Source organism: Sus scrofa, chromosome 5 (genome assembly GCF_054392235.1).
Source record: "Sus scrofa isolate SSC_HxYL_T2T_F1_AM1 chromosome 5, Sscrofa_HxYL_maternal_Yorkshire_Landrace_v2.0, whole genome shotgun sequence".
Classification (NCBI taxonomy): Eukaryota; Metazoa; Chordata; class Mammalia; order Artiodactyla; family Suidae; genus Sus; species Sus scrofa.
The window spans coordinates 80,502,954-80,515,931 of record NC_139387.1 but is presented as its reverse complement, the minus strand read 5'-3'; the positions used below and the strand labels follow the sequence as shown (position 1 = coordinate 80,515,931).

The following is a 12,978-nucleotide window of genomic DNA, read 5'->3' as shown; positions in this document are numbered from 1 at the left end:
TCCGTGCCGCGTCTGCAACCTACACCACAGCTCATGGCAACGCCGGATTCTTAACCCACTGAGCGAGGCTAGGGATCGAGCCCACAACCTCATGGTTCCTAGTCCGATTCGTTAACCACTGAGCTACAATGGGAAAACTCCCGTATTTCTTGACCGAAGTAAACTAGTGAACTCATGAAAGAGTACAGCATGTTATGAAATGCGTTTTATTCCTTAATTAAATTGTAAGTTCTCTGTTGAATGGTATTTTAAGTTAAAATAGTTGATGTTGAGGGCCTATCAAAACCCAAAACATACTAAAGGTAGATTTGTAGTATTTAATTGAAAAATAGTTTTGAATTCAGATTTTGCATTTGTTAGAACTGTGCAAATCATTCCATTCCATCAGAGGAATGAATTTAATAATTAAAATGAAAGTGATTTTACTTTATGATTGAGATAGTATCGTTGTATCTATGAACATGTTACTTTTGAAGATAAATCAGTTGTACAAATTAGCAGATGTCTATAAAACTATAGAAGTTAGGCAAACATTTTTTAAAAATGGAATTTCCCTCATCTTGTGCTCCTTTACTATTTCTAATTGTCCAGAGTCAGACTGAAGGGATTAGTCATTGATACCTGTCTAGAATTTGTTATTTTGCCTGCCTTGTCAGCTGCTTATTCTTCAAGGACATTCTCCTAGGCCCATCCCAGAATTGCCTTGCTTTGTCCTCTGTTCATGCCTCTGATTGTGATCTCCAGCTAGCTTCAGTATTTCCTCAGAAATGCAGAATTGATTTTCTTTTTCTCATGAAGCTGAATGTTCTCTCTCAGTAGGAGGGAGGAGGATGGCCGTATTCTCTTTCTGGAATCTGAGCAGTCCATCAAAGTCAATTCATGATGCTTACCTTTCTTATCATTTAGCATACTCTAGTTCTATTACATGTATGTGTTTACTTTCTTGTTATGCTGTGAGTTTAAGAGAAATAAGAAACATTACCTTTTTCAAAGATGTTTAACGAAGTGTCTCGGTTATAGTAAATGTTCAGTAAAGGTTTATTGAAAGAAGAATATAGGTATTAGGAAAAGTTATTACTTTTTTTTTAAAATAAGCTTTGAAAAAATTGGAATTTTGATATGTCATTGAAGAAGAACCCTCTTTTTCACATGTGTGAATTATCAGAAATAAATGATCGAAAGTGAACAGAATTTTAGAATTCTGTATGTACGTGCTTATTGGACATGTGCCATAAGCCAGAAATCATGCTGGGACTGTAGACTTGGTGAGACCCACTTCTAGCCCCTGAGAGTTTGAATGCTAGCAAAGAAGATAGATAATACAATAGAAAGAATGTAAAATTAACTTTCCAGTATAGTCTTAGTTTTGGAGAAGTTCTGTGCTCTGGTTAAGTATGAAATCAGTTACTGTTGAGGCCATTATTAGTAAACCACTTTTGGTAAGGTATGGTTTAATATTTTAACATCATGACTAATTTCCAGTTTGATTGATTACCTTTCTCCTAAGAAGTTTCAACCGAATGAAGCTGCCACTTCTTTGCTGGGCCTTTTTTCCTTTGCGTATGTATGATGTACATGTGTATAAATATGTATTTTTTTAAAAAGAAATTGCTGTTTTTAGGAAAAGATTGTTATATAATTGAGGTAAGATTTCAGAAGACTAAGATGATTACTAGCCTCTGACAGATTTATATAGGATGGTATAGATTGTTTGTATGTATTTAGTACTTATCCCCAAAACCATCTTTTTCAAGAATAACATAATTAGTAATAGAACTTCATTATTAAACTTAATGACTTTTTTCAGCTATTACATTGGTGGCATTGGCAATGATCTTAAGTATACTGCTCAGGTTTTTTTTTTTTTTTAATTTTTCCTTTAAAAAGCATTATTGAGAAAATTAAATGAGTTAATTTCTGAGAAGCCCTTATCATAGCAGCCGGCACAAGTAAGTGCTCACTAAATGTTTTTGAAAGAATATCACTTATTGCTACCAAATTAATTTTTAGTTACTATAGGTTTTTTCTGTGGGTAGTAATTCATTAAATTCAGTATCTTTATTTATCTTTCCTGTAGTGCTTTATTGTGTTCAGCACTACTTTCCTTTATATTCTTCCATTTGCTCATCAAAGCACCCTGCACTGGGGAGAGGGAGACGGTCATCTAGCCATAGATTTAGTTATATATGATCTGTGATTGATAATCATCTGTTTAAAAAACTTTGTCAGGGATTTCATTCTGTAGTATTGTTATGGAAATTTACAAATTACGGAGACTTTTAGAGCTAGAAGGAACCTTTCAAGAGCTTCCATGGTGTTTAGTCATTTCCTGAGATCAGCTAGTTTTTATTTCTTGAAACCTTAATAGTAGAGAGATAACATAGTCTTCAGAGGGATGAACTTGATAGGTATGGGGTAGAAATGTTGGAATTAAAACTTTTGAAATTATTGAGGCCACCATTGTTTCCAAACCTGTTGGTTTGGAATTTTCAATTCCGTTTGGAAGATTCTTGTTGTGCTACAGTCTTAAGAGAACTGCCAGGTCACACGGGTAGCAATCTCCTGGGTGAGATCTTTTCTATTCATTGGAACTCCTGACTCTAGCTCAGTAGCAACTTGACAAATAAGAAAACAAACAGGCCTGGAAAGACTGTGACCTGTTAAGGTCAGTGGCTGGTTAATGCCAGATTCAAATATTTGGATTTCTAAGTCCTCTTTCTTACCTTCCTAGCAAGTAACTTCTTCTTCCTCTTTTTTTTTTTTTTTTTTCCAAAGTCTCAGGAACAGCATATGAAAGTTCCCAGGCTAGGGGTCAAATAAGAGCTATAGCTGCTGACCTACACCACAACCACAGCAACACCAGATCCAAGGCATGTCTGTGACCTACACCACAGTTGATGGGAGTGCCAGATCCTTAACCCACTGAGCAGGGCTGGGGATCAAACCACATCCAGAGAACCACATCCTCATCCCAAGTTTGCTAGCAAGTAACTTCTTAAGGATTTTTTCTTATAAATTTCCTTGTACCTAGATCTAGTGCTGTGTACATCTTGATAGCTTCTAACATTGAACCTACTGCTTTTAATAATAAAAGAACTTAGGTTAAAATATGGGCTAGCAGTATAGTGAATGAAGAACAAAATGACTATCAGTCGTTTTCCCTGTGTTAATATTTTTGAAGTTAAAATATGTTAAACTTCATTGTTATGTCTTTTATAATAAAACTTACTGTGCTGTATATTTTGACCTCTATGATACCGTAGTATTTCTTAGGAGAAAAACCCCGGTAAATGTTATTTCCCTCTTTTGTTTGTGATGTAAATACTTAGAAACACTAATAATATAACTAATAATCAGTTTGACTCTGTGTATATGAATGCGTGTGTTTGATGAAAAGTTTGTATAGCCCTCTGAAAGTTTTAAAAATGCGTTAAATCACTTCATCTTTTCATATTTTATTGTCTGCTCAAGGTTCTTTTACACAGTGTCATCCTTTATAGGGTATAATAGGGATGATCAACCTACAGCAGCAGTAAGGAGATGATACTCAATGCCGGAGAAGTCGTTGCCCAGGAAGTTGGGCTTTCAGAGTAGACAAAGTTGTTTGGGTCGTCTTTCATCTTTTCCCATCCTTTTTTGCTGTTTATCTTTTGTCTCCCAGGGCCCCAAACCTCCTTGATAATACTCATTTCTAGCCTACCTTCTAGAATGCTCTGATTCCTTTATTTTCTTTACTCCACCAGCAATTCTTCCTTTACTAGAAAAATCTTTTCTGTTTTATGTAAATATGAATAAAGTAATAGTTTCAAGTGCGAATGTAAATAACCCGAGTATGGGGAGTAGAACCGTTTTTTCCCTTAAGGTCGTAAGTCTCATTCTGATGATAAAAGTAGCACATGTTCATTGAGGATACTAAAGTCTAAGGAGGAAGATAGGAATGCCCTCACACCACCTCTCCAGATAGAAAGAGGTTAACCCCAGATGAGACGCACAGCCATCCCTTCCTACTCCTGCAACAGTCTTTTTGAAGCCAGCTTTGGGAAGCCTCCTGTGAGAGAGCAAGTTGCAGGAAGTAAGGGAGTAAAGAGGAGATGGGTTTGTTAGTTAGAATCAAATAACAGCTTTCTTGGTGTAGAGAGAGCTGACCTTCCTTTGGAATTGTGCTCTTTGGAACCCTTAGGTCTGAAATTGTCTCAGTGGCTGTCAGTAAGAACAAACAAGGTGGGGGGGCTGTGTTCCCCTGTGCCACTTCAGACAAATCATCTATGCTCTTATACATTTTATTAGGAGTTCTCTTAATTTGTATTTCCTAGATGTTATTTTGCTATCAAAGCATTTTTTTGAGAATCACTGCCCTGTTCCATCCACTTGGCCTTCTAATACTTAGATTCTGTTCAGCACAGGCTAGATTAATTGTGGCTGGACGTCTTAGGCTTACATTTCAAAGGGAAGAGCTAATACTGAGTTTTGAAGCTTTTGCCCATGAAAAGCCTTTTCTTCTTCTCTCCTTTTTTTCCCCCACTCATCTTCTTATACACTTTGCTCCTTTTTTTTTTTTTTTTAGCATATGCTCTCTTTTTTTGAAGACCAAGGCTTGTAAGGCCCAGAGCTCCATAATAATTGATTAGATGAGTAATGAGTGGTTCGGTTTACAGTTGAACAATATGTTCAATTCATAATGTCATCATATTGAACTTTTTGATAAAATTTAATAAGACTATTATTGTCTGTATGAATGTGTTTATCAAATATGCTCCATATTCCCTTGTTGTCAATTTTCTGTAAACTTAATGTTTCTGATTCACACAGTATTTTTCTGTAATATCCCTCAGTAATTTACACTTTAATTGTAATCTTGCTGTTTTCTACCTATGTAGGATTTCATTATAGGAAAATATATCTAGTTTTTTTTTAACTGTATATTTTAAATTTTTATGTTTACTCATGATGATAATGGAAAACAAAAAAAAAGAAAAGAATGTTGGTATTTATAAGTTGCTTGCAACTGTATAGTATAGTGATGAAGAGTTTGGATTCTGGAGCTCAACTGTTTGGTTTTATATATTGGTTTCACCACTTACTAGCTGTGTGAACTTGTGAAAGTTACTTAACTGTGAAGCTCAGTTTTTTCATTTGTAAAACAGAAGTGATAATAACAACCAAAGGTTGTTGTGAGGTTTAAATGAGGTAATTCTTACAAAATATATGGCACAGTGCCTGGTAGAAAGTCCTCAAAAAGTATTAACTGAAACAATCAAATACATGAGCAGTAATGTAATATTTCCATATAGGGATGTTAACAGTTCCTGTTGTCAAATGCTTGGGGTCTAGTTGGAGTGGGGTGACTGACAAAGCCAGAACATAAGAATAAGTGTTTTCTATTAAAAAAAAAATTTCCATAAATTGTTTCTGGGATATTTTCACCCAGTCGCCCTTCTTCCCTCCCTCCCTCTTCTCCTCTTTCTTCTCTTCCCTCTGTGTGTGTGTGTGTGTGTACACGTACCTGATGTGGACTGTCGCATAAACATTTAGGCCTTACCAGTAAAAGTTTTAACATCTGGAAAGTACTTTAGTAGTGTAATAGCTGTAAGCAGTGTATATATAGACTTAAGGAATGAATAGTTTATGTCTTTTTTTTTTTTTTGCTATTTCTTGGGCCGCTCCCGCGGCATATGGAGGTTCCCAGGCTAGGGGTCGAATCGGAGCTGTAGCCACCAGCCTATGCCAGAGCCACAGCAACGCGGGATCCGAGCCGCGTCTGCAACCTACACCACAGCTCGCGGCAACGCCGGATCGTTAACCCACTGAGCAAGGGCAGGGACCGAACCCGCAACCTCATGGTTCCTAGTCGGATTCGTTAACCACTGCGCCACGACGGGAACTCCGGAATGAATAGTTTAAAGCAGCATTTAAAATTTTTCTTTTTCTTACTTGTCATAGTAACTGTAAAGAGTAAGTTAAAGGCTAAGTCTGTTTTCAGGGTTGGATTGTCAGCATGGTCTGGCCTTTTTTAGACCAGTGTGTCTTATTTATTACATTACTTCCTCCGCTTCATTCTCTCCCATCCCTTACAGTTTCTTAGTCTTTATGTTTGCTCAAGGCATCATCTCTGTTGAGAAGCATTTCTTTATCTGTAGACCAGAATGAATGCCCTTTCAGTTACTCTTAAAGCATTTTATGCAAAACGTGATGATTGTATTTATACAGTGTATTGAAAATACTTAATTTTGCTTATCTCTTCTTCCCTGGACTTGTAATCTCCTTGAAAGTAGTGTGTCTGGTTCTGGAATCACATTTTAATTTAAATCCCCACCTTGTCATTTATGACCATATGACCATAGGGCTTTTTGGTGATGATTAAATGGGATAAATGATGTAAGGAACTTAACATAGTCTTTAGTTGAAAGTAGTGGTAATAATTTTAAGTAATATTGATAAAAATCCCAGTGTCTGTCATTGTGTCTTGCATTGGTACTGACAGTGCTTAACTGAACTGCAAAGGCTCTTTATTTGATTCTGTTGCTGCTTTAAACTATTCTCCATTTGTCATTTAAAGGAACATTTACATATTTCATTTCATGAACCTGTGAGTTGGGTGGAGTGTGTTTAGGGAGTTCCTGTTGTGGCTCAGTGGTAAGGAACCCAACTAGTATCCATGAGGACACGGGTTAGATCCTTGGCCTCACTCAGTGGGTTAAGGATCCAGCATTGCCATGAGCTGTGGTGTAGGTTGCAGACATGGCTTGGATCTGGTGTGGCTGTGGCATAGGCTGGAGGTTACAGCTCCAGTTCAACCCCTAGCTTGGGAACTTCCATCTGCCTCAGGTGCAGCCCTTTAAAAAAAAGGAAAAGAGAAACTAGGGCAGAAGCTTGAGAAATATCATGACTTCCTTGTGGTAGTAGTAGAAGAGCATCCCACAAAGAGGAAGACAGAAATGGAGGAGGAAGAAAAATTAAATAGGGAGTAAGAAGCCCAGGAGAATGTAATGCTACAGAATAGAGGGAAGAGATTGTTTTCAAAAGGAGGGGCTGTGGTTGACCATGGCAAACGACTTTTATTTTCATTAGAATCTTAATTTTTACCTTGCATTCTTTGTAGTGTTTATTATAACAGGTGTGACATTAAAGTTGTATTTGAATTCCCATTGTGGCTCAGATGGTTACAAACTTGACTAGTATCCATGAGAATGTGGGTTTGATCCCTGGCCTTGCTCAGTGGGTTAAGGATCTGGTGTTGCTGTGAGCTGTGGTGTAGATCACAGATGCTGCTCAGATCTGGCATTGCCGTGGCTGTGTTGTAGGCTGGCAGCCGCAGCTCTGATTCAAGCCCGAGCCTGGGAACATCCATATGCTGCGGGTGCAGCTGTAAAAAGAACAGAAGTATATATTTTAAATTTAACAAGAGTATATTCCTGCATAATGCTTGCACAAAGCTTTTCATGATAGTTAAAATATTTCTGAATTGTATCTATAGATTAAATAAAGGAGGTTAATAATGGAAGTTAGTAGATGAGTAAAATTACGTTACTAACCCTTTCAAGGAAGAGTGTGCTAATTATCTGGTAAAATCTATCACTAAGCCTCTTCTTTTACAGGTAGCTCCTGATTGTAGCTATAGAAATTAATAGAATTAATTTAAAAAATTGGGTCCATGTTGGTATCAAGAATTTTTTAAGTGGTAAGTATGGTAACTTTGATTCTTTCTTGGAAAATTGCATAGTTAACTGTGGAGGAGTTGTAGTTTGAAGAAGTCCTTATCTTCAGCACACCAAGCAAATCACAGAACTTTTCATAAAACTATAGTATATTTGGTCTGTAAAGTGATAGTCGTTGAGGAGTATATTGGATTTGATGTGATCCATGATTCAGATTTTATGAGTCCTGAATAACAAAGCTGTTATTTAGAATATAGTCAGTAGGTTGAAACTATTATTAATGATCTCAGACTATTATTTAAAATTTATTAATATTAGAAAAATTTGCCATTGTTTTATAAAACCAGTTTTAAATTGGAAATATGCATGTATGCTTTAGAGATCATTATTAATAATTGAGTTGAAAACTAATGCAGAGCTTAGAGTCTGGTCAGGTTAATTTTAATGTTATAGTCAGAAAAGTTTAGAAAAAGAAATTGTGGAGTAAAGATCAGACTTTCTTATTGTGTTGACATAACTGTTGTCATTCAGAGTATTGTTAGCTCTTATTTTTGTGTATTTAACTTGATACTGGCTTCAGTTAGCTTATAATGCTCCTGACGTTTGGGACTAGTATCAGGAAAATGTTTCCTTGAATTTGAAACTGTTAAGAATAGATGATATTAACTTTCTGCAGAAGTATCCCACTTTAATATATGGTTTATAAAACGTAGTGCTTAATTAAGGACTTGGATATTTGTCAAATTAGGAAGATCAAAATATTGTTGAAGATCAATTAATGTGATTAAGATATTCTTAGGAAGAATGACTAAAACATAAAAGGATATTAAAAAAAACCCCACAGCAGTGGTCAGTGTTTAGCATAGTATGGAAGGTGGTAGGAAGTGAGAGATGCTGTTTAGCAGTCCCTAGATTGGTGCTTTATTCTGAGGTTGTAATAGGATAGGCTCCTAACTATATCTTAAAATTATTTTAAATATTTCAATTAAAAAGAGTAGCTTGTAGACATAGCAACCAGTGGCATATGGAAGTTAGCAGGCCAGGGTTGAATTGGAGCTATATCTGCCAGTCACAGCGACAGCCACAACAGATCTCAGCAGCTTCTTGCATTACAGCTTGCAGCAATGCCATATCCTTTACCTACTGAGAGAGGCCAGGGATTAAACCCCCATCCTCCTGGATACTAGTTGGGTTCTTAACCTGCTGAGCCACAGTGGAAACTCCTATAATGCTTCAGTTCTGTCCAGATTCTTTGATGTTAAGAGGGAAACAGTCTGGAGGGTGGCATGTGATTTATTAATCAGTTCGCTGAAGTTGGTTGGTATAATTCAGTTGAGTATTAATCTGCTTTAGCTTTAGGTTGAATTTTTAGACCCCCAAAGCAAGAACCAGATTCAGAAATGGGCTCCCACCCATGAACTCATAGGTGTTGTTTTCCTGTGATTTCCTTTTTAGGCAGCTAATTGATATTCACTTTGTCACTTTAGCTTAATTCTCATTTCTTTGTAATGCTTTCCATACTAGTTACTTATTGCTGTATAATAAATTACCCCGAAACTTACTGGCTGAAACCAATAAACATTTATTATCCCTCCTTCTTCCTTCATCTCTTCCTTCTCTTTTTCCTTGTCAAGAATTTAGAAGCAGTTTAGCAGGTGGTTCTGGCTCAGGATCTCTCAGGCTCGACTGAGGGAGGATTCCTGTCCAAGCTTACTGGTGTGGTTGTCAGTGGGCCTTAGAACACTTGCTTCCAAGTTATTCACACAGCTGTTGGCAGGCCTCAGGACTCTGGCTGCTGGCCAGGTACATCAATTTCTTGACCATGTGGGCCCCTTCTTGGCACTGCTCACAGCATAACAGCTTGCTTACCCCAAAGCAAGGTATCTAGGTGAAAGTCTATAAAGTGGGAGCTGCAGTCTTTTTATAACCTAATTTTTGGGAGTGACATCTATTACTTCTGCCAAATTCTGTTGCTTAGAAGTGAGTCACTAAGTCCACCCCATACTCAGAGCAAGGAGATTACAGAAGAGCATGTGTACCAGAAGCTGGGATCATTGTGCACGATCTTAAAGGCTGCCCATCACACTGACCTTTAAAGTTGAAAACTTTTTACTGTTGTTGCAGAATTCTTTCTTGAAAGGGAAGCTTCTAGGGGAAACCCACAATATAAAATTGATGAATGGGAAGCTGTTCTGTCCAGAGCAGAGGTTCTAGGGAACTGGAGCTTACCTGCTAGCATCCTCCCCTTCAGCTTTTCTGAACAGTTTGAATATTAATATCTTTACTGTCTAACATTTCTCAAGAACATGAATATATACTATTTTTCTCATATTTTCCTTTTAGAATTTGTCAGCAGTTGCAGTTCTAAAATTCTAGCTTATAAAAAAATCAGGTATTAGAACATGGAAAATTATTTGTGTAAATGTGTTTGGCAACTTTAGCAGTCTGAGTAGCTTTCTTTACTAAAGTGAATCTAATGAATTGGCTAATTCTGTAATATTAGCATATATAATTTATATGTTGGTAGGGTAATGATAGTGATTTACTTAGTCTAGAATGTTTTCTTGACTATTTCCAAATTGTATGTATTTTTGAATACCTGTAAGTGTGTAAGTGGTATTTGCAGTTTAGTTTTAATGTTAATGTGTTATTGTATCTCTGTCATGCTGCATGTCATGATTCCTAATCAATAACATAAATTACTTATTTTCTTTACCTTGTAATGTAAAGAATATAATCTCAAAATAATGGTGTAGTCATCCCTTGATAACCAAGAGGGATTAGTTCAGGATACCTTTGTATACTAGAATCTGAAGATGCCCAAGTCCCTTATATAAAATGGTGTAGGATTTGCACATAAACCTGCACACCTATACACTTTAAGTCATCTTTAGATTGCTTATAATACCTAGTAGAAAATAAATGCTATATAAATAGTTGCTAGCATGGGAAATTCATGTTCTGCTTTTTTCACCCATTTTTTATATTATAGTTGATTTACAATGCTGTGCCAATTTCTGCTGCACAGCAAAGTGACCCATCCATATATTCATATATATATACATACACATATACATACATATTCCCTTTCTTATATTATCTTCCATCACAATCTACCCCAAGAGACTAGTTATAGTTCCCTGTGCTATACAGTAGGACCTCATTGTTTATCCATTCTAAACGTAGTAGCTTGCATCTGCTAACCCCTAACTCCCAGTCTATCCCACTCCCCCCCCCACTTGGCAACGACAAATCTTTTCTCTGTGTCTATGAATCTTTCTGTTCTGTAGATAGGTTCATTTGTGCCACATTTTAGATTCCACATATAAATGATATCATATGGTATTTGTCTTCCTAACTTATTTCACATAGTTTGAGAATCTCTAGTTGCATCTATGACATTCTGCTTTTTGAAACTTTTTGGAATTTTTTTCAAACTATGTTTGATGTACAGTTGGTTGAATCTGTGTATGTGGAACCCCCAGATACAGAGAGCCAACTGTACCAATCTCTAAACTTAGAATTTTTATTTATTTATTTTTCTTTTTATGGCCACACCTGTGGCACATGGAAGTTCCTGGATTAGGAGTTGAATCGATGCTGCAGCTGCAGGCCCACGCCACAGTCACGGCAACAACGGATCTGAGTTGCATCTGTGATGTACGGCACAGTTTGCAGCAACGCCAGATCTTTAACCCACTGAGCGAGGCCAGGGATTGAACCTGCATCGTTATGGACACTATGTTGTGTTCATAACCTGCTGAATCACAAAGGGAACTCTAGAATTTTTAGTAGTTTTTTTAAAAGATATATAAAATCATTTGAAAATAATGATATTTCTGATGGTTATGTTACAGTTTAATATGTAATTAGATTCCATGCATTGTTTGTAAGTTCATTACCCACATTAACTTAGTTAATCCTCACAACTGTTATGTGAGGTAGGTTCTACCATTACCCCTATTTTTATTTTTTGGGCCATACTCGCAGCATATGGAAGTTCCCAGGCTAGGGGTCAAATCAGAGATATAGCCACTGGCCTACACCACAGCCACAGCAACGCCAGATCTGAGGTGCATCTGCAACCTGCATCACAGCTCGTGGCACTGCTGGGTCCTTAACCTGTAGAACGAGGCCAGGGATCAAACCTCATTCTCATGGACACTAGTCTTATTGATTCATTACTGCTGAGCCACGATGGGAACTCCCTACCTCTATTTTTAGATAAATATTGTTTTTACATCTTGATTTTAGTTTAATTTATGTTAGGAAAATAGTACTGTTTCTGTTTCTTTATGAGATCATGGAGAGCAGTGGATAAAACTGAGGGAAAGGAAATTTTAAGAGATGTCTTTTTATCTGTTGAGTTGTTCAAGGAGCAAAAAAAGATGACAGTTTCTCTAAATGACATTATTTAATAAGTGAGTTTATAATTTACTTTTGACCTTATTTTTTGGTTAATTAAATAACCAAAACACACTTCGCCCAATAATTATGAACCATCAATAATGTCTTTTAAGTATGTGTGAATATGCGTATAATATTAAATTTTTATTATACTGTTAGAGGATATTAAGTCCAGCATTTACTGTGTATAACTTTCTGCAACTGTAATATCATACATTAAATCTTAATTGGAAATTAGAAAATAGTTTATCTGGAATCACAAAACTAGTTGTAATTTAAGTTGCTTCCAGCCCAGAGGTAATGTCCAAACCAGTGGACATTGTGGAAGTAAAGGTTAGCTAACTCATTTTTTTTTCCGAGTAGATTTTTTTTAAAGTTCAGATTGATTTTATAGAGTAGATTCTCATTAATGAAATGCTTGATTTGGTTCTTTGATTACTAAGGAGTACCTTTTTGTGGATGGGCCGCAAAGTTTTGAATAGAGTGGCCTAATTTCTGGAATTTCTGTTCCAAGTCATCTGGATAAAGTCCATCTTAGTTGAGCTTATGGCATGACAACAACAACAAACAGCTTTGAATGCTGGTCTCTTAAGTGGCTTTTTTGGTTACCTTAAAATATTTTCAAGATATTTTAATTTTCTTAAAATTTTTTTAAGTACACTTTATTATAATTATTTATCTTTGTCTTTTTAGGGCTGCACTGTGGCATATGCAAGTTCCCAGGCTAGAGGTCAAATTGGAGCTACAGCTGCCAGCCTACATCACAGCCACAGCAATGCCAGATCATAGCCGCATATCTTATCTACATTACAGCTCATGGCAATGCCAGATCCTTAACCCACTGAGCGAGGCCAGGTATCAAACCCACATCCTCATCGATCCTAGTTGGATTTGTTAACCGCTGAGCCATGATGGG

At 36.6% G+C, this 12,978-nt stretch overlaps 1 protein-coding gene across 14 annotated transcripts in view; it reads left to right on the top strand.

The window, feature by feature from the left end:
• The window catches only part of YAF2 (YY1 associated factor 2), an 86,150-nt gene that overhangs the window by 8,108 nt on the left and 65,064 nt on the right, over window positions 1-12,978 (top strand). For 4 of the 14 annotated variants that reach the window (XR_014804041.1, XR_014804038.1, XR_014804039.1 and 1 more), the window contains exon 4: window positions 7,596-7,678. The exons of the other annotated variants lie outside the window; for them this stretch is intronic. The gene's annotated coding sequence lies outside the window, so the exon portion shown is untranslated. The remainder of the gene's footprint in view (window positions 1-7,595; window positions 7,679-12,978) is intronic. 14 annotated transcript variants of the gene reach the window in all.